General features: G+C 43.6%; 1 long non-coding RNA gene across 5 annotated transcripts; it reads left to right on the top strand.

The window, feature by feature from the left end:
• The first annotated feature begins 373 nt into the window (after window positions 1–373).
• On the top strand, window positions 374–20,376 carry LOC128339946 (uncharacterized). 5 transcript variants are annotated; one of them, XR_008313353.1, is made up of 4 exons: window positions 374–2,293; window positions 3,080–3,142; window positions 5,593–5,764; window positions 6,437–20,376. It is a non-coding gene; the product is annotated as an uncharacterized LOC128339946 (long non-coding RNA). The 5 variants fall into 5 exon arrangements; XR_008313352.1 differs by lacking the exon at window positions 3,080–3,142; XR_008313351.1 differs by having other exon boundaries at window positions 3,080–5,764.
• The last annotated feature ends 221 nt before the right edge of the window (window positions 20,377–20,597 follow it).

Genomic DNA, 20,597 nt, shown 5'->3' with positions numbered 1-20,597 from the left:
AACCTTTCATCTCCTGCCAATATAATAAAACATGGGAACCGGATTGGCAGCTACCCTTCCCCGCGCTATGTTGCTAGGTTACAATCTCCTCCTCCTCACCTCCAACGTCTGCTCTCGCGCCGCCTTTTAAAAAACGCCGTTAGCCACCAACGGTGTCAAACCCCGGGTTCTCGCGCTCACCCCTGCCCGAGAATGCGGATTGGTCCACTGGCCGACCCTAACGCACACACCCTTTCTCACTCACCCTACCAGACAACAGGAAATAAAGCTCCATCCCTATTCAGTTTGAAACGGCGCTTTTTATTGGACGATGCCTTTTGAAAAAAGAATTTTTTTTAAAGCGCCTTCTTTTTCTCCCTGCTTTCAACTGCAGAGAGAGCTCTTCGGTAGTTGCTCAAGACTGAGGGGGGAATCCCCCCCTGCCGGGACATTTCGATATATTGGCATTCTTTTTATGATTAAGAAAAGCCAGCTGGAGAGTCATCTGCCTTATTACAAACCATCTTTGATTATCTGTTATACCAAAAACACATTAGAGTCTTGTGTGGTACTGGATATTCCTTGATGTTCTGATCACTGAGCAAAACAAGATTTAGCAAGCCAACTGATACTCATGTTTGCTTTCCTTGGTTTGGAGTTCCTGCCACCTCAAGCGTGTAAAAACAAACATCATTGGTTTGGCTTTCAGAATTAAACATGTGCAGCAATAAATATTGCAAGAGACTAATAAGGAGTTTTCTTCAAAAGGGATGTCCTCTGTATATTACTGACTGTAATGTCTACAGGACATCCATGTTCTCAAGAATCTCTCACCAAAAAGCAGAGAATGCCAGCAAAGGACACCATATTCCTTTTGTGGTTGATTTTCCACACAGCATGTCCTATTATTTGGCTAAAAGCTACCTTGCCAACACCTGTTTCTTAATTTACATAGATTATGTGTGAGAACTGAAATCAATCACCCATTATGAATCCTCGATCACATCACTGTGAATTTATGCCTCATATCAACTGCATTTACTTGAGGGGTAGTCATCTTCAAAAGTAGATGATTATTATCATTATCATTGTTATTACTTGTATACCACTTTCCAGCAAAAAGGTTTTCAGAGTGTTTTACATAGGAAAGAAGAAGAAGGTGGTTCCCTGTTCCAAATGGGCTTACAATCCAAAAAGAAACCAAGGGAGACATCAGCAACATCCATTGCAAATATGCTACATTGGGGTTGGATATGGGGGGTAATTGACAATGAAGACATTGGTGGACAACTTCTGCCTTTTAGGATTGACCGTCAACAGTAAAGGATCCAGCAGTCAAGAAATACACTACAGACTAGCACTTGGTAGAGTTGCAATGAAGGCCTTGGAAAGGATATTTAGATGCTGTGACGTGTCTATACCTACAAAGATTAGAATCGTTCTCACCATGGTTTTCCCCGTAACACTATATGGATGTGAAAGCTGGACTTTGAAGAAGCAAGATAGAAAAAACATTGATGCTTTTGAACTTTGGAGCTGGAGAAGACTTTTGAGGAAACCATGGACAGCCAGGAAAACAAACAAATGGATCATAGAACAAATCAATCCAGAATTTTCACTCGAGGCACAAATGACCAGGCTCAAACTATCATACTTCAGAGACATGATGCAAAGACCCAGCTCCCTTGAGAAGTCCATAATGCTGGGGAAAGTTGAAGGAAAGAGAAGGATGACCAGCAGCAAGGTGGATAGTCTCAATTATGACAGCAATGAATGCGCCACTGATAGACCTTAAAGGCCAATTTGAAGACAGATCATCTGGAGAGAATCTATCTATGTGGTCGCTAAGAGTCCACACCAACTTGATGGCACTTAATCAATCAATCAATGGGGAGTTGCTTTCCCCTTGCCAAAGATAAGGGAGCTACCACTTTAAAAGGTGTCTCTTTTAAATATTATATGACTGCGGGTCATATAATAATAAAAATAACTGGCACAGATATCTTTATTAAAAAGAATATCACCTGCAAGTCAAACAACCTAATATATTTTATAAAATGCAAGCGCCCTGGATGCCACATTGCAGAAACAGCAGACCTTCATACATGATCTAGAACCCACAAAAGAACGATCACAACAAAGAAGGTTCAACAACCATGAACAATTAAAATTGCAAAACATTTTAATTCTGATAGCTACAATTTTTCTGACTTGCAAAAATTTATAGAAAAGCCATCTAGTTGCAGGATAGTAGAAGAAGATAGTACTTCTGGATCTATAGACTTTTAAGACCCTGACATCTTCAGTCTTGAAGGTGTGTGTGTGTGTGTTGTGCATGTGTGTTTGAGTAAAATTCTTTTCCATGTGCCACTATAGTATGCTGAGAATTCTACCACACTCAGCATTCACTATGGCTCGGAGTGCTCATTTAAATCACAATTTTGTGTTACTGAGGAAGATGGAAGCTGAAATGGATCTCTGTTTTGTTATTCATATGCATGCATGTGCGGGCACACACACACACACACACACACACACACACACACACACACACAATTGTACACATATAATGAGACCAAAAGGCCCTGAAATGCAAGAGATCCAACCTGTGATATTTCTATGCAACGCTCAAGTGTGTACAAGATTCACAAGAGTAGTCAGTGGCCACAGGATGCAATCTTTTCAGCTTTAGAACACAAATTAACACCTGCAGTGAGAGAGAAAAGCTTGGTTAATTATTGAGCCTTAACTTTATATTCCCATACCCATACCCTTACACCTTAAGTAATGCAGCAGTGAAATGGTTGACTAACAAGCAGAAGGTTGCCGGTTCAAATCCCCGCTGGTACTATATCGGGGAGCAGCGATATAGGATGATGCTGAAAGGCATCATCTCACACTGTGCGGGAGGAGGCAATGGTAAACCCCTCCTGTATTCTACCAAAAGAAAACCACAGGACACGGTGGGCGCCAGGTTGAAATCGACTTGGCGGCACACTTTACCTTTTACTTTACCCTTGTCCTTATCTATGACCTGCAACATGAAACCCACTTTTAATTTTGTTTATGCATGTCCATCTTCCTGTTCTTGTTTTCATAGCAACCTGCTCTTCTCCCTTCAGTAGTTTCATCAGAGAGGGAATTTTGGCAGGTACTAATACAGGTGAGAAAAGCTGTGCATGACAAAATTCCCACTTTTACACAACTAGCAAATGTGCAGGAACCCCAGTGTTCCTTCAACAAACACAAGACAAAACAGAAATTAAAGCGTTAAAAACAATTTAAAACCACAATTCTAGTTAAAGTGTTTGGGTGAATAACTCTGTCTTTAGAGCCTTTTTTAAAAGTTGTCAGAGATGGGGAGGCTCTTATTTTGGCATGGAGCGTATCCAAATTTTCGAGGCAGCCACAGAGAAAGCTCATCCCTGAGCAGCCATCCGATGAGCAGGTGGCAGCTGCATATAGACCTCTCTTGATTATCTCAATGGTCAGGGCTCATAGTGAAGAAGACCCCCTGCTTCTTTGGGTGGATCCATCTCTGCCTCACCTTAGTCTAATGAATCCCTTTATACAGTAACACCTAAGACCTGGTGAATTGACATCTTACATCATCCCCCCATAGCATAACAGCAGCTGAAGTAGTTGTAGTAACATCTGTTACTGGTTTTCCTGCTGCTTTATTTCATTGGCTTTATTGTTGATTTTATCATTGCAATGTATCCTTATTTTCTGAGCAGAAAGGCAGGGTACAAATCTTGAAATAATTACAGAAATCCTTACAGCCCTGTGAAATCAGGTTGCAAAAATATTCACAGCATTATTAGCAGCAAGACTGAATGAGATTGTAACATTGTATGCCAATAATGACTATGCAGAATGAATGTATGCCATGTTGACAGCTGTTTGCATTCTAATTTTGTCTATAACTGGAATAAAACCAAACTCCCCTTAGCCATCCTATCACTAGATACTTGCAAAAGTATTTGACCAGTTGGAACAGTCTTTTCTTTTGGCCTTTCTTGAAAAAATGAAGTTTGGCTTGTGCTTCCTTAAGGCAGTAACTCAATTTTGCCACCATAATGCTTCAGAATCAACAACTTAGACTCCCCACGTTTTCGGATTAACAGAGGCCCAAAACAGGGGCTTCTTATCCCTGCTGCTTTTGTACTTGGATGAAGCAACTTACAAACTTCATACACAGCAACCATAACTAATAGCTTTAAAGACAGATGGCAGAAAATACCTCATAAACTTATTTGTGGATGATACTGCCCCCCCCTTTTAACCAAGACCTGCCAGAGTTAATGTTCTCACACCCAGTCAATTTCCAGGCCCAATTCAAAGTGCTGGTTTTAATCTTTAAAGCCCTAAACAGCTTAGGACCAGGTTACCCGAGAGAGCGCCTAGCTCTATATATCACTACCCGAACCTAGAGATCTTCAGAGGCTTTGCTCCAAGTGCCCCCGCTAAATGAAGTGAGGTGGGTGGTTACTAGGATGCAGGCCTTTTTGGTGGTGGTACCCCATTATGGAATATCCTCCCCAGTGTGGCTCACCTGGTATCATCACTCTTCTTTTAGACGCCAGGGCACTTTCCAGACTAGCTGCTCATTAGCAGCAAAATGCCTTCATTTGGGCAAGTCGCATTTGGGCCAAAAACAGCAGGGGGAGCAGTCTTGCAGCAACTAACAACCCGAAAAAACAGCAACTTTTTCACACTGGATATGCGAGGTCCTTGCTCTATATTACAGCGATTAAATTCGCAACAAGGCATTGGAAATGTGAACAGCACCCTGCTGTCTGTGTAGGGACTGCGATGTTATGACATAGGAAGTATGGAAGCACACTTCCAAGATTTGTCCTGACCCCATTGTAGGGTCTAGTCTGGAAAGTGCCCAGGTGAAGGAAGGAACACAGGAAGCTGCCATGTACTGAGTCAGACTATAGGTCCTTCTCGCTCAGTATTGTCTACACAGACTGGCAGTGGCTTCTCCAAGGTTGCAGGCAGGAATCTCCCTCAGCCCTATCTTGGAGATGCTGCCAGGGAGGGAACTTGGAGCCTAGATGCTCTTCCAAGAACAGCTCCATCCCCTAAGGCCTAAGGGGAATATGGGGAATATCTTACAGAGCTCACACTTCTAGTCTCCCTTTTGTATGCAACCAGGACGGATCCTGCTTAGCTTAAGGGGACAAGTCATGCTTGCTACCACAAGACCAGCTCTCTTCCCTTTCTGTTCACTTTAAAAATAGGGTTTTTTTAAGTTTTAAAAAATGCTTTTGTGATTGTATTTTGTATTTTTTTTGTATTTTTAAAATGTATTTTAATTGTACAGTACATTTTATTATATTGATGTTTTATTGTGAGCCACCCAGAGAACAATTTGTTATGGTTCCAGGTGGCTTCTCATACTACCCTCAGCCAGCGGCATACCTTACAAATTTGACCACTCTAAATCAGAGGAGAGCGTTCTCGCTGGCGCGGTTTAATGCCCTGCCTTTTGCCATTTTGGATGGCAAGTTTAAGAGAATACCGCTCAGGAACCAGCTATGTCCATGCGGTTCGGGCAAATATTGAGTCCATCTCACATGTGGTTTTATACTGTTTATATTATAGGAACATTCACATTGCCTGGATTGAACCACTTTTAAAAAACATGCCAGGTCGATCAGAAGACTTCCTTCCTTCCGGCAGACCAGTATACAGCTATTAGACGGAGTAGCAAGATTCTGTGCCACAGCATGCAAACTGAGATGGGAGCAGTTGATTAATTATAACTGAGACCTCTGTATGTATATGTTTTGATACTCTTATTACCCAGTCGTTTTTGATTATATTTTACTTTAATTTTATTTTCCATTTTATTTTTTGATTGCTGGTCACTGACTGTAATAATAAATTCATTCATCCACAATTTGTTATGGGGTAGCTTGTTGGAAATTCTCTTGTGGTGAGAGAATCCCTTGCTCAATATAGTAGAGTGCACAGAGGCACAACACAGCGGTAGATTAGTTAGGCATGCGTGTGTGCTGAGAGTAAAGTAACTTGGAGCCAATTCATAGTTTCAAATCAATATAAAAGGCATTTATTAAGGAACTCCATTCTAGATAGGAAAGTGAGGATTTAGGATCTCTAATCTATCTATCTAACTAGATGCAGATGGATTCTGCATCCTCTCTGCACATTTGGTGCAGGGAGAGGAACTTGCCATGTTGCAAGGTAGGTGGGCAGGTAGCAAGAGAGAGGAGGAGGAAGGAAGTTTGAATCCCCTGAGATTAGCAATCTACACATCAAAGGGATAGCATCAGAGCAGTGGAGAAGTGATGACAAATGTCTTGACCCTCTAGCCCTCTGATTTACTAGTCTGTCCTCCACTGTCTGAGACAAGAGACAGCGCAAAGTCCTTTAACTTTCCAACATGGCTAGCAAAGTTTTTATTGTTGCTGTTGTTATTTTATAGGAGCAAATGAAGAGGAACAAGTCAGCACCATCCAAATGGGTCCCCAAATGGATTGTTCTGGGCCCAGGAATAAACAAAACGGGCGTTCCAGAAATGAATGGAGCTGCTGAGGTGAATAGTTTCCATGCACACTCATGCAATACAGAGGAATGTGCAGTCATTTCTGCTTCAATTTAGCCTGGTAAACTGCAATGACTTCATTTGACTTCAGAGGGTACTGTGGCTTTTTCTCTGACCAACAGAAAAGCTGATCTTCTCTGCTCATCTCATTGGTTGTGACTGGTTCTGCTTTTTTTCCTTCACTATTTTATTTATTTATTTATTTAAAATAAATGCCCCAGGGCTTTGGAACACGCTCCCTGCTGAAATAAGAGCATCTCCTCTGTTTGCTTTTAGGAGGACCCTGAAGTGAAGACGCACCTGTTTTCCCAGGCCTTCAACTGAGATTGTATTTTAAAATTGATTGTAATGTGTTTTTAACGGGTTTTTATCTATAATTTTTATCTTTTTATGAATTTTAAATGTGTTTTATTGTATGTTTTAATTCTGTAAACCGCCTAGAGATTTTTATACTAGGTGGTATATAAATTAATTAATTAATTAATTAATAATAAATAAATAAAAATATTTATACCTCTCCCCTCCAGTACACTACCGCTTGGGGCAGCTCACAACAATAAAATAGATACAATGTAAAATAAAAGTAATAAAATTAACCAAATTAAGTAAACAAGTTAACAGTGAGGCTAAAACCACAATCAGAATTACATTTCAAATTAATATGTTATTTTAAAAGCTAATAATTGAGAATTATAAAAACTATTCTTCTGGAGTTTGATGATCTTCTGCAGTTATCAATATTTGACAGATTTCTGTACTATCAGATGGATAAGGATTTCCTTCTTTAGCCTTCTGAAGAACTTTCATACTTCCTTCTTTTGGAACTGGGAATCTTCTCTCTGCTTTGGTTTCAGGATGTCTCTGTTGGAACTATTCAAAATATTTGTACCATTTGGTGATGGCAGTGGTGCTTGTCTCATGCTGTGTGTGGTGTGTTTGGTTAACCCATTCCTTGATCCAGGCCAGCTTTTGAATGGGGCTTTAGTTACTTGTATTTCAGTCCTGGAATGGAGGAGGGACTAACAAACAGCCAGCAGCAAGAGCACTGAAAAGCACTCTGCACTTGACTCTTAACATTAATGACAACATTATAGGTGCTTCAATGATAGGTTTAATTATTGAAAAAGACCAGGTAGCCACTTTCATTAGCAATAAAGGATTTACTTCTTAAGGGTCAATTTCCATGTTGGTGATGTTTCACATTTCGTTCTTCCCAAAGCAAAGCAACAATTTTTATGTTCCTTATTTCATGCCAGACTTTTTGTTTGTTGCTTTCTTGAGCTTGTGAGAAACCACAAATAGCTTCATGCTTTTCAAGCCAAGCTAAGCCATTTCCCGCAAATAAAGATTGCCCTCAATCTAGTTCTTTGCAGAAGTCTGTTCCTTTTGCGAGGAAAAGGTGTATTTTTCCTTATGGTGGACAAAGTTCATCAGCTTAGCATGGGTTTATCAGTCATCACATAGCTTGAGAGAGGATAGGGTTAATTTTTTTTAATGCAGGCTAGCTTTCTGTTAGGCAGTAGGTGGTGCCAGAAACCCAGTTCATGTTCTGTGTGGCTCAAAAGACAGTGATTTTGAAGAGCTCCTGCTCAACTTCTTAAAAAATCAGGCTAGTTTGTTCTTCCTCCCCACCCTCATACCTGCTTTATTTCTTCTTATGTGCCAGGGTGGGAAGGGAGTAACTTCATTTTGTTCTAAAAAACATTGCTTTATGTTCTAATTTGGTCTGTTTGTTAAAACTGGTCAGTTACTTTCAGTTTTGCCTTGGTTAGCTTTTTTATTCCTCCCCCCCCCGTTAACTCTTTCACACTCACCCCCCATTTCAAGCCTATGGAGGCGGCTCAGCTGGGAGAGATGTTAGTGGACTCCTGCTTGGAAGGTCCCCACTCAGACCCAAAGGAGGAAAAAGCGCACATGTGTGTGTGTTTTTTAAAAGCCCTTTAAGGATCTAAATGTTGCCTCTCTCCCCCCAAGCTGATTGGGCCCCCAGTGAGCCCTAAGCAACATAGAAGGGTTGCGAAGAATAGCAAACACTTAGCAAGGAACACACTGTTTTAAAAAACAAACCCTGCAAAAAACAGCCTCCTTCCTCTGCTCTGTGCCTCAGTGAGCATTTCCTGCTACAAGCGCTCTGCCAGCAGAAGCAGCCCAGATGCCCACCTCCCATATTGCCCCAAGACAACATGGGCAAAGGTGCACACAGCACAAGGGTGCCATTTTAACCAAAGATATTTCTGCTGCTCCTGTGGAAGTTGGGGAGGGAGCTGCGGCTGTGCCATTTTTGCTCCCCATATCCCAAAATGCCAGGCTTCCTTCTGCATTAGACCATGGCTCTAGCTTGCTAGTCCCTGACGCTGCACAATCCTAGATAACACAGCCTGTGCAAACTGCCTCTGCTCCTATACGAACTTCACAGAGCGCCACGCAGATGAATAAGAACTTGCCAGGGGGGCAGTAAAAGAAAAAAAAAATCATCTCCACAGAAAACATGTCTCAATGGCTAAAGGCATTTATTTCAATTGAATGCAGGACTCTAGTTCTCTGTACCACTTCAGCCCCGTTTACCCCAACCGGTTCCAGCCCCTAGGGCTAGACCCACATGGCGACAGAACCTGGGAGCCTACTCCTCTCCAGATTCCAGTCAGGGTAGTGGGACCATTCTCTCCACAAAGAGAGGGTGCTTCAAGCCTCGGGCCAAGGCACCATTGGGTAAAAGAAAAGTATATTGGGAGAGAACCCTCCCTCTTCCTCATCAGAAGATGAGAAATTGTCTGAGAAGGGCTCCACACCACAAGTACCAAGCTCCTCACACTTCTTTGCACCAGCTGACTTGAAGTTTTACTGGCAAAGCTAAGAGAGTCATCAATGATGTCTCCGTTCCAGATGTTCCTTGACCTCCTCCTGGCCTATACCTACAAGTCTTCCCATCCTTCCACATCATTCCCTAAAATTTTTTTAACCTCTCACCTGATATAATGGACCTGCTCTTGGTCACCAAAGTGATGCACCAGCGGCCCAGTTAGTCTCAGGAGCAATCATACACAAAGAAGGCGAGGAACAGTTAAAAAACTCCAGAGGACAAAAAGTGTGCTTCTTTCCTAAGAAAGGCTCATGAGGTGTCAGCTATAATAATTAGAACATCCACTACCACTTCAATCTTTGCACAAGCCTCCGTTCCATGGGCAAAAGAATTAGTGCAATACATTCCTTTGGAAAATAAGAAGTTATGCCAGGGCATTAATAAACTAGCCAAGGCAGCCACACTCATGGCTGTCTCCAGCCGGGATTCTATCCAATATGTATCCAGGGCTATGGCTTTGTGATGGCAGTGCATAGGAGCCTCTGGCTAAAACATTGGAATGCAGATGCTAAATCCAAACTCAGCCTAGCAGCCCTCCCCTTCATGGGGACCAAGCTATTTGGTGAATCTCTAGAGTCTATCATAGTCGAGACCAGGGATAAGAAAAAAGTTATTCCCCTAGGGTGCCAAGATTCACAGAAGTCCTTCCGTTTCAATAATATCTTTCATCCCTACAGAACATTTTCTAGAAACACAGGAGCCTCCTTCAGAGATCAGAGACCCATAACCAACTAACCTGTTTGGCATCAATGCACCAGGGGATCTTGGAATCAATGCATGGCAGCATTGTGCAAGGGGATCTTCCAGACCAGTGTTTCTCAACCACCGGTCCCTGGACCGCTGCCGGTCCCTGAAGGGTTGAGTGCTGGTCCCTGACTGGGAGTCAACACCCCCTCCCAACTGAAATCAAGGCACTCACTTCCTCAATTTTGCACATGGCACGGAAGAGGAAAAGTATCACGGAGGCATGGGACCCTTCTTGTGCCTTGCCTCCACGTGCTGCTGAGATCTTCCTACAGCTATCTTATTCCCTATCTTTACAGCTTCAAACTGTATGCGATGCGGGGGCATGGAGGAAAAAGTATGGCAGTGGGCGCCACTTGAAGGGCTGCTGGTTCTTGCATGCTCATTGTTTGCAGCCAAAGGTTGGTTGATTGAAACCCAGCTGCCTGTTGTGGTCGAGGCGCCTTGAGAGGGAACGCTGTTTCCCTCTTGCATCAGTGGGGCTTGCTTGTATGTTGTTTTCATTGGCCCCATGTAGCTTTTGAATTTTTCTAATGGCCCAACATCCCCTCTCCATTGAGTAATCACAAGCACCTCCACTCCAGACATACTGGAGACAAATTTGTTCACCCAGGCTTTTAGATTCAGGGGTTCTCAACCTTGGGTACCCAGACGTTGGTGGACTTCTACTCCCATAATCCCCAGCCATAATGGCCAAATGCCATTGTTGTTAGGGGTTATGGGAGTTTAACTGAGGGACCCAAGGTTAAGAACCCCTAATATTCCATGTTTGCAAAAGATTCCAAATTTAATTATTTTAATGCTTATATTATTTTCATTCTAAACTGCCCAGAGATGCAAGTTTTGGGCAGTATAGAAGTCTGATAGATAGACAGATAGATAGATAGACAGACTTGAAACCCCTTTACTAACTGCTGGTCCGGGAAACTGTGCATGAAGAATGTAGCGGTCCTTGATACTCTGCACGAAGAATTTAGCGGTCCTTGACTCCAAAAAGTTTGAGAAACACTGTTCCAGACCACAACAGTTCAGACGATTCCCCTCCACCCCTGCTTACCAACCACATAAACAATCACTCTGCTCTGGTCAGGGGCAGACTCGCCCTACACTTGTGAGCCTGGTGGGCCTCCACTACTGACACAATCCAAAATGGCTACGCATTAGAGTTTGAGATGCCTCCCCCCGACCAGTTTCTGTCATAAATCTGTTAGCTCGGCTAACCCAACAGGATTTACAACCCCCTTCAAAACTCCCTGGTGAGTTAACAGAAAGCGGCAGCGGAACTGCACGAATGAAAAATAAAAGGCTCACAAAGGAAAACAGTAAATGAATTAAGTCCCCTGAACTGAACTAGGTAACCTCCTCTAACAATAACTGAGTAATAAGTGAAAAGAAAACACAGAGCAAGGAATGAAAATAGCGAAGGACGACAGAAGCAAGGAATTAACAGAACAAAGCAGGAAAGGATAAACAAGGCAAACTGGAACTCGGACAAAGTTTTGGAATTCGAATAGCACACTGTCTGCAGCCAGCGAAACATTGCAAACAGCATCTGAGCAATTGAGAGACTGCTAAATATATATGGCTCAAGAGAACCAGCAGCCAATCAGGCTTCCCTGAGTCAGCACTTCAGCTTCCTCTCTTGTGATCTCCTGCGCCTGCGTGACTGCCACTGAGCTTGCCTCTTGAGACGCCTTCTCAAGACAGGTGAAATCCCAAGCTCCTCCTCATCAGAAATCATGTCTGGCAGCTGTTGTAAATCCTCAGCTCCAGAGTCTGGTCTCCCTGCAAAATCCTGTTGCTGTGCCTCTGAGCCCTCACTAGCAGGCGAATCCTCCTGCTCTGACTCTTCTGAGTCAGAAGTCTGAGCCATGACAGTTTCTTACCCACACCCATCCCCCAAAACTGACCCAAACAATTACAGATGCACCTGGCTATTCTTCATCTGCTGGAGATCAAGGCAATACAATCAGATCTGGATTGTGATCCGTTAAGCCCATAAGTGAATGGGTTCTGCGCCTGTGCAGGCACCTCTCGGGCCGACTAGGTAGCTCCTCGCGACGCCCAACCGCCTTTCTGCACGTGCTCCTGCATTCCATCTATATAGTGCGGTTGGGCGTCTTCCGTTAGTTTCTGTTTGACCGCCACAGCGTTCAGACCTCGTTTGGGCTCCTCGGTAGACAGAAATAACAAACTTTACTTATACGGCTTGAAAATTGGTATTGAATTTGGACAGGATAAACGGACTTGGATATTTGCTTAACGGACTAGTTTACACGACAGATCGGACTGATTTATCTGGCTTTACCTGGACTGCTAAACGGAATCGGAAACTTGTTTAACGGACTAGTCTAGACGACAGATCGGACTGATTTCTCTGGCTTTACTTGGATTGTTGTTGGATCTTGCAAACTGCTTCACGGACGGTGTTGATGAAAGATCAAACAGACTTATTCATTGCTTCTCAACCTGGACTGCTTTACGGAAAATGGAGAATAAAACTACGTTTAAACGTTGTGTGAGGTGTCGGGCAAAGTTGCCATCCACCGACCATCATGATGCCTGCTTGTTGTGTCTCGGTGAGGAGCACAACACGGCAGCTTGTAAAATTTGCTGTGCATTCTCGAAACAAACGAGAACAAATCGGGCGTTGCACCTTAGAGCCGCACTTTATGAAGACGCACTCCGCCCGCCGACCCCTCGCCCTATAGATCAGTCGACATCGACATCGGCTACGGCATCGGGCGCAGGGAGTCACGGAGCTGTCGCAGTACAGTCTAAAACCGTGTCTGATAAAGCTTTCAAGAGACCTTTGGAAGTCACTTCTAAGGAGCACAAGCGGAAGGAAAAAAAGACATCGACGAGACGAAGGTGAGAAGACTGGACATAGGCTGAAAACTCCATCACCTTCCTCAGTGCAAGGATCGGAGGGTGAGTGGAATACAGAGCATTGCACTTCAAGCCCGGTCTCGACACCGAGAGCCTCGACGTCGAGGACACCCTCGACATCAAGAGGTGAACGAAAAGGCGAATCATCGGTACCAACACCCTCGACGCCGAAGCCCTCGACATCGAGGAGTGAGCGCACCGGGGTCATTTTGCCATTGAGCTCGACATCGAAGGCGAAGAGCAACCGTGACTCTTCGGCGCCGAGAGAGACTGCACACCGTGTCTCCCTCTCCCCTGCACACACTCCTCAACAGTCTTCCTCGACTCCAAGGAACCAGGGAAGCCACCGCTCTGATAGGGTCCATTCACTTATGGACTCAACGGATCACTACCAGATCACCTGTTACACGTAAGCAACCTGTTTTACCATCAATAGAATTATGGCAAGTTATATTTTCCATATTGTTTTTGGAACCCAAGAAAGACGGGTTGTGGAGGGCAGTCCTAGACCTCAAGCGCCTGAACAGATTCATTAAAAAGAAGCCATTCTGCATGGAATCTGTGCCATCCATCAAGGAAGCCTCTTGGAGGCCTACCTACATGTCCTGATATGCACTCACTACCTCAGATTTGCTTACAACAATCCCCAGTTTCAATACAGGGCCATGCCCTTCGGCCTCTCATTGGCCCTGTGGGTGCTTTTCGAAGCTGATGGCGGCCCCCGTGACATGCTTACGCCTGCAAGCCATTCATATCCACCCTTGTTTGGTTGTTATGCTTATCAGTTCTCAGACCCATCAACAGGCCTACAAGGACATTCAGCAGACCACACAAATGCTCCTGAACCACGGATTTGTCATCAGTGATCAGAAAAATCATCTGTTGCCCTCCCCGTCCCTGCAATACTTGGGAGCCCTCATCAACACTCAAAATGCAACAGTGTCTCTACCTTCCAAACGCAAAGACAAACTGAGACCACTAATTCATCCTCTCCTGTGTCAAAAGTCGGCAGACCTGATGCTCCTGGTGCAGATCCTAGGCTCAATAATCTCTTGCATGGAATGCGCCCTTTGGACAAAATGGCATTCAAGAACATTCCTATGGCACATCCTACTACATCAGGAGGCCATCATGGAACGCAGGCAGGTGCAGCTCCCACTCACGAACAAACCCCTCAGGTCACTCGAATGGTGGCTGTCTCCGGCACTCGACAAGGAGCTTTCATTCACAATCTCCTAGCAAACAACCATCACCACAGATGCAAGCCTCTCCGGCTGGGAAACTCATTACTAGAGCCATTATGCACAGGTCAAATGGTCTCCCCCAGAGCTTCTGTACAATGTCAACTTGCTGGAGCTCCGTGCAATCTGCCTAACACTCATTCATGTCCTACCACAAATCACAAACACCCATGTGCTTGTCCAGACGGACAATATCACCGCAAAGTCCCAGTCAATCACCAAGGGGGAACAAGGTCAAGAGCAATCATGGCGGAATCTAATCTCTTTGCCAGGGCAGAGAATCACCTCCTCCTGTCCATATCAGCAGACCACCTCAGTGGGATGGCAAACGTACATGCAGATTGGCTAAGTCATCAGATGATAGATCCCACAGAATGGTCACTTCACCTGGATGTGTTCCATCAGATGACCAAGGCACTAGGCCTTCCTGAAGTGGACATATTTGCGTCAGCAAGCAACCATCAACTTCCATGCTTCTTCACAAGGTTCCAGTTCCTCTGGGCAGAAGCCACGGATACATTAATGACACCATGTCCCCGCCCCACAGCCTGCTAGATGTGTTTTCCCCGATGGCCATTATTTGAAGAGTCATTCAAAAAGTGCTGTTAGAAAGGGCAGACCTGATCAACATCTCACCTTATTGGCCCCAGAGGCCATGGTTTTCCAACCAATTGAATCTCTCAATTCGTCCCCCTTGGCATCTTCCTCCACGACAAGGCCTTCTGTCACAGGGCCGCATTCTCCACCCAGACCCTCAATGGGTCCAATTCTCCGTGTGGAGGTTGAGCGCTTGGCCCTAGCTCAAGCTGGATACTCACTTTAAGTACAGAAGATTATCTTAGCTTCTAGAAGATCGTCCACCAGTAGAATTTACCAGTCTACTTGGTCAGCTTTTTCGTGGTGGGTGCACCTGATGCACGTATCTCTGTTGACTGCAGGGGTCCCCAAAGTAATGGCTTTCTTACAGTCTGGTTTGGAACTTAAACTATGACCTAGTGCACTGAGACATCAAACTTCAGCCCTTTCCTCAGTGCTCAAATGGTCTGCTTCAGATGTTCCTTCATCCTCACCTTTTGAGGTTCCTTAAGGGGGCCGTCAACATTCCCCCAGCACCTCAATGGGGTTCTTAATGCATTCACTAGAGCACCCTTCGAACCGCTCCTCTATGTACCTTTAAAAACCTCTCTCATTCCAGGTGCACTTCCTGGCTGCAATTACTTTAGTATGAAGAGTATCCGAATTGGGTGTGCTCTCTAGTCGTAAGGAGCTGTGCACGTTACATCAGGATGCAGTGGTGCTAAGATTAGACCCTACCTTCCTCCCAAAGGTTAATTCTACGCTCCACCAGATGCAGGAGGTCATCCTTCTGCCCTTCTCTGCAGCTCCCCAAAGAAAAATTACGGCACTCTCTAGATGTGTGCAGGGCACTCAGAATTTACCTAAGACATACTGCCATGTTATGCCAAATGAACTCTCTTTTAGTGTCATTTCTTCCTTCATCTCTGGGTAACAGGTTATCCAAAGTGACCATGTCCCAATGGATATAGGTACTGTAACTATCACGCTAGCATACAAATCTCTGGAGCTTGCCTGCTCCAACGGGCATTACAGCTCATTCCACTCATAGTGCTTCTACTTCAGCTGCCTTTTCTGCAAATGTCCCTCTCATGGAGATTTGTAGAGCAGCCACCTGGGTTTCTGTTTCTCCATTCATGAAACACTATAAGATCTTTTCATTCCATGCAGCCCAGGCGGTGTTTGGCCGCACGGTTCTACAGAATGTGGTCTAGACCATCCACTCCCTTCCTTCTTCTCTTAGCTAGCTTGGGTATGTACCATACTAAGCTGATGACCTTCATCCAACATAAGGAAAAAGAAACATTGGTCTTACCATGAAGAGTTCTTTTTCTTAGGTGGACGAAGGTCATCAGACCCACCCTATATAAACTTGATGGTTGGGGTGCCAGTTTTGGGTGTAGGGAGCAACCCTCAGGGACAATTGAGTCATCTATCCACTATTATGACTTCATAGTATTTTCTTTCTCACCTTGAATGGATAACTGCTTTGCCTCTGTTTCTTCTATCTTACCTTTCTACGCTACAGGCCTGGAACTGGGTTTCTGGTGCTACCTACTGTCTAATAAGAAGCTAGCCTGCAGAAAAAAGGTAACTCTAGCCTGTCTCAAGCCATATGATGACTGATGAACCCACACTAAGCTGATTATCTTCATCCACCTAAAAAAAGAACTCTTCACAGTAACACTAATGTTTCTTTTTTTTCTTACCTTGGAGAAATATCTCTTTTTCTCTTGCAAGAACAGTAATCAAAATGGTCAGATCAATGTTTAACAATGATAGATGTCTTCTGTGATTGGTTGGAAAAGGCCAGTGGGCCAGAAAAGAAACCAAGTAGCCATTTTATTTGGCAAGAAAGAACTTGCCTCCATGTTGATGGTGACCACCTATGATCTTTTAAACTTCCTCCTTCCTGAAACAGTGCAACAATGTGTATCATTGGACTTTTTGTTATCAGTGTGTTCTTTTAAGCTGATTGAAAACCATGCATTTCAAGCCAAGGCATTTCCTGCTAATGAAGCACATTGTGATAGTATTCCCTCTCATTCCCTAGGAAATAAACCAAATAGCTTCTTTCTTTAGCAATAAACCACTTACCTCTGTTAGTGATGTTAATATCTGAAGTTTTTCACATCCCTTTTTCTAAAACAGTGCAACTAGTTATGTTCCTTACCTTGCATCATAATTTTTCTTATGAATTTCTTAAACTTGACAAAATCTATGGAGTTTGTTTTGTTTTGCTCCCCCCCCCTTTTTTTTTTTAGCTTTTCCAGATAACTCCCAAAACAATGGTTGTCTTATTGTGGTCAATTTGTCTGTAGTTCTATGCTTGAGTTAGTTTATTTCTAGGGTGAAGATACTTCTCCAGACAACTTTCCCCCTACTGTCTCTAGAATTAAGTCTTGACAAAGGTTATTTACAGAGCCAAACAAAGAAAGGAAATGGAAAATTTGGCATGTAGAAATGCTAAATACTTGCCTCATCTGCTGGATTGCTTGGTCTCAAACTGCCTCCAGCTGTTACAAATTCCTGTTCTAGAACAGAAAGATACTTCTTACCTGGCAGCCTTACCACTCATTTGTATATTTAAAAGGAACACAACTCCTTTGCCATGAATTAGCCCATCTATTCTTGGTATAGGAGGAGGAGGAGAAACAAACTGCCCCTGTGAGATGCTACTTCTTCTTCTGCATCCTCCACACCACTGAGTCTGACCCTTTGGCTTTGAGCTTTAGCCATCACCAAAGAGACAATAAGGCCATTCTAATGTATGGCTAAAATTGGGCTAGGGCAGCCCAGCCTGATTTTAGTTGCGTGTGAGAACCAACGGGAGCCCGGTGGCTTGGTGGCAAACCCTCCTGCGTAGCCCACCTCTTAACCTGGGTTTCGGACGTGAGGGCAACAACAACAAAGCACTTGTGCAGTGCTTTCAGGGACTTTCAGGGGCCAGGAGCCCCCCCCCCCCAAACCCGCCTTTCAGCATAGCTTCATAATGGTCCCCTTGAGACAACTGAGCAATCGTCTGCAGGGAGAGCAGTTTGAGACCATCGCTTGGTCTCAAACTGCCTCCAGCTGTTACAAATTCCTGTTCTAGAACAGAAAGATACTTCTTACCTGGCAGCCTTACCACTCATTTGTATATTTAAAAGGAACACAACAACTTTGCCATGATTAGCCCATCTATTCTTGGTATAGGAGGAGGAGGAGGAGGAGAAGCAAACTGCCCCTGTGAGATGCTACTTCTTCTTCTGCATCCTCCACACCACTGAGTCTGACCCTTTGGCTTTGAGCTTTAGTCATCACCAAAGAGACAATAAGGCCATTCTAATGCATGGCTAAAATTGGGCTAGGGAAGCCCAGCCTGATTTTAGTTCCGTGTGAGAACCAACGGGAGCCATGTGGCTCCCAGTGGTGGCTTGGTGGCAAACCCTCCTGCATAGCCCACCTCTTAACCCGGGTTTCGGACGTGAGGGCAACAACAACAAAGCACTTGTGCAGTGCTTTCAGGGACTTTCAGGGGCCAGGAGGCCCCCCCAACCCCCCCTTTCAGCATAGCTTCATAATGGTCTCCCTGAGACGACTGAGCAATCGTCTGCAGGGAGAGCGGGTCGAACCCACTCTCCACGCAACCCCCCTTTAGGCTCTTCACACTGCTTGTGTGAAGAGTCTCAATGAGCACATTATAGCAGAGAAATCACAGGTGATGTCATAACTGCCGCCTGCAGTGGTGGGGGCAAAGTGTCATCCTTCAGCACTGGAGAGAGATGTACCTGGTGGGCACCTATCTACAGTACACTATTTGTACCACTCTTATCCTGGGAGTTCTAGTTTGGAGAAAGTGCTGATAATTATCCGATCCTCAAACACAGCGGTTTGTGGCTGACCAGAAACCATTGTAGCTTGGGATGATGGGAGTTATAGTCCAATAGCGACTGGAGATTCAAGACTGGAACACCTGCTCTAGCTTTCCCCCACAGCTGTGTTAGTTGGTTTTCATTTTGTCAAAACATTCCATCAGTAACTGGGTCCAACAATAACTGTAGGCCAACATCTGCGATAAAAATGTTCTTTTTCAGATCTCTTTCTCTCTCTCTTTCAATTACAAAATTATTTTCTGCAATTGATTTTTGTTTCTACAGAACATCTTTAACATTTCAGACAACTTAAGAGCCCTGTGATCGAAAAGTACCCATCATAGGTTTCTAGGTTTTCAGAACTATAGGATTTATTTATTTCTCCTCTTTTTATTAATTACTGTAAATAGAATAGTGCATTTTGTGACAATACTTTTGTAACAGTAGAGGGCACCCTTGCTTTATAAATATAAATGTAACTATAAATATGTGTGATTCTATACAATTACAGGAGAATGATATTCAAAATAATATAAACCATTCACAGTTTGTTACATTTTACATCACCCACTTTAGTGTAAAAGTTAGAACAGTTTCCACCTACCCTATATTATCCTTAAAAAAAGAAAAAGAAAACAAATGAACAGTCAATAGCTATTATCTTTTGAATGAAACAAAAATATATGAAAACTGACATATAAGCATTATCATTTCTCAGAAAAGGAGAAAACATTTCCATGCATTTTAAAGATGTATAAGAGAGACACCAGCAACAGCCACTACCCTAAAAATATGGCCTTAATGTCTCCCCTAAATCTGTTTCCTTGTAATTTCAAACCATTGGTTCTAATCCTGCCCTCAGAAGGAACAGAGAACAAGTCCTGTCTTTCTTTTATATGCTTTGAAGAGAGTGAAAATGCCCCCTTTAGTCTTCACTTCTTCAGGCTGAATGTACCCAGCTTCTCTAACCATTTCTCATAAGACTTGGTTTCCAGATCCCACAACATCTTTGTTGTCCTCTGAAACCATTCCAGTTTTCAGTGTTTTTTTCTTAAAATGTGGTTCCCAGAACTGGGCACAGTATTAGAAGTGAGACTGGCCAGCACATAATGGAGTGGAGTGGTTACTTTTTGTAATCTGGACACTATGCCTCTGTCAATGCAGCCTACAATTGCGTTTGCTTTTTAAGCAGCTGCGTCACACTGCTGGATAAATGTTCGGGATAAATGAAGATGCCAACATAAGAAATTAGACGCGCCCACACTGGAATCAGGGCTGCACAAGCAGATCCTGATACTGAATCAGCTGCTAACAAAAGCCCTATTTACATGTTCTGTTCAGCGCATGTACAATCTGTGCACAATGCACACATACAGATCAAGGCATACATATACACACATGGAATAACCTCCCCAGAGAGGCTTACCTGGCATCATCACTTTGTTCTTTTAGACATCAGGTGAAGACCTTTTTGTTCACTCAGGTTTTTTAAATTTGATTTTTAAAAAGTTTTAAAATGCTTTGGACTGTATTTTGTACTATAATTTGTTTTGTGTTATGTGTTCTAATTGGATGTTTTTATTGTGTTGTTGTGACCTGCCCAGAAAATAATTTATTATGGGGCGACTAAAAAATAAAGTTTATTATTATTATCTATATGCATGTATAGTTATTCACACATGTTTAACATACATACAGTAATATGTTTCCTATCTGTACCCTGCATTTGAGGGCACCTCTACCCAGGTTCACTTTTAAAATGAGTGCTTATACACATGGGTGTAGCAAGGTCAGAGAGAGCCATGGGACAAATGATAATAGTCCCCCGCAGCCTTCTTCCCCTCCCCCACACCCTGTTTTTAATATTCAGCAGCCAA

This window comes from Hemicordylus capensis, chromosome 1 (genome assembly GCF_027244095.1).
Source record: "Hemicordylus capensis ecotype Gifberg chromosome 1, rHemCap1.1.pri, whole genome shotgun sequence".
NCBI classification, from domain to species: Eukaryota; Metazoa; Chordata; class Lepidosauria; order Squamata; family Cordylidae; genus Hemicordylus; species Hemicordylus capensis.
Note: the sequence above shows the minus strand (reverse complement) of the source record. Positions and strands in the feature narration are given on the sequence as shown.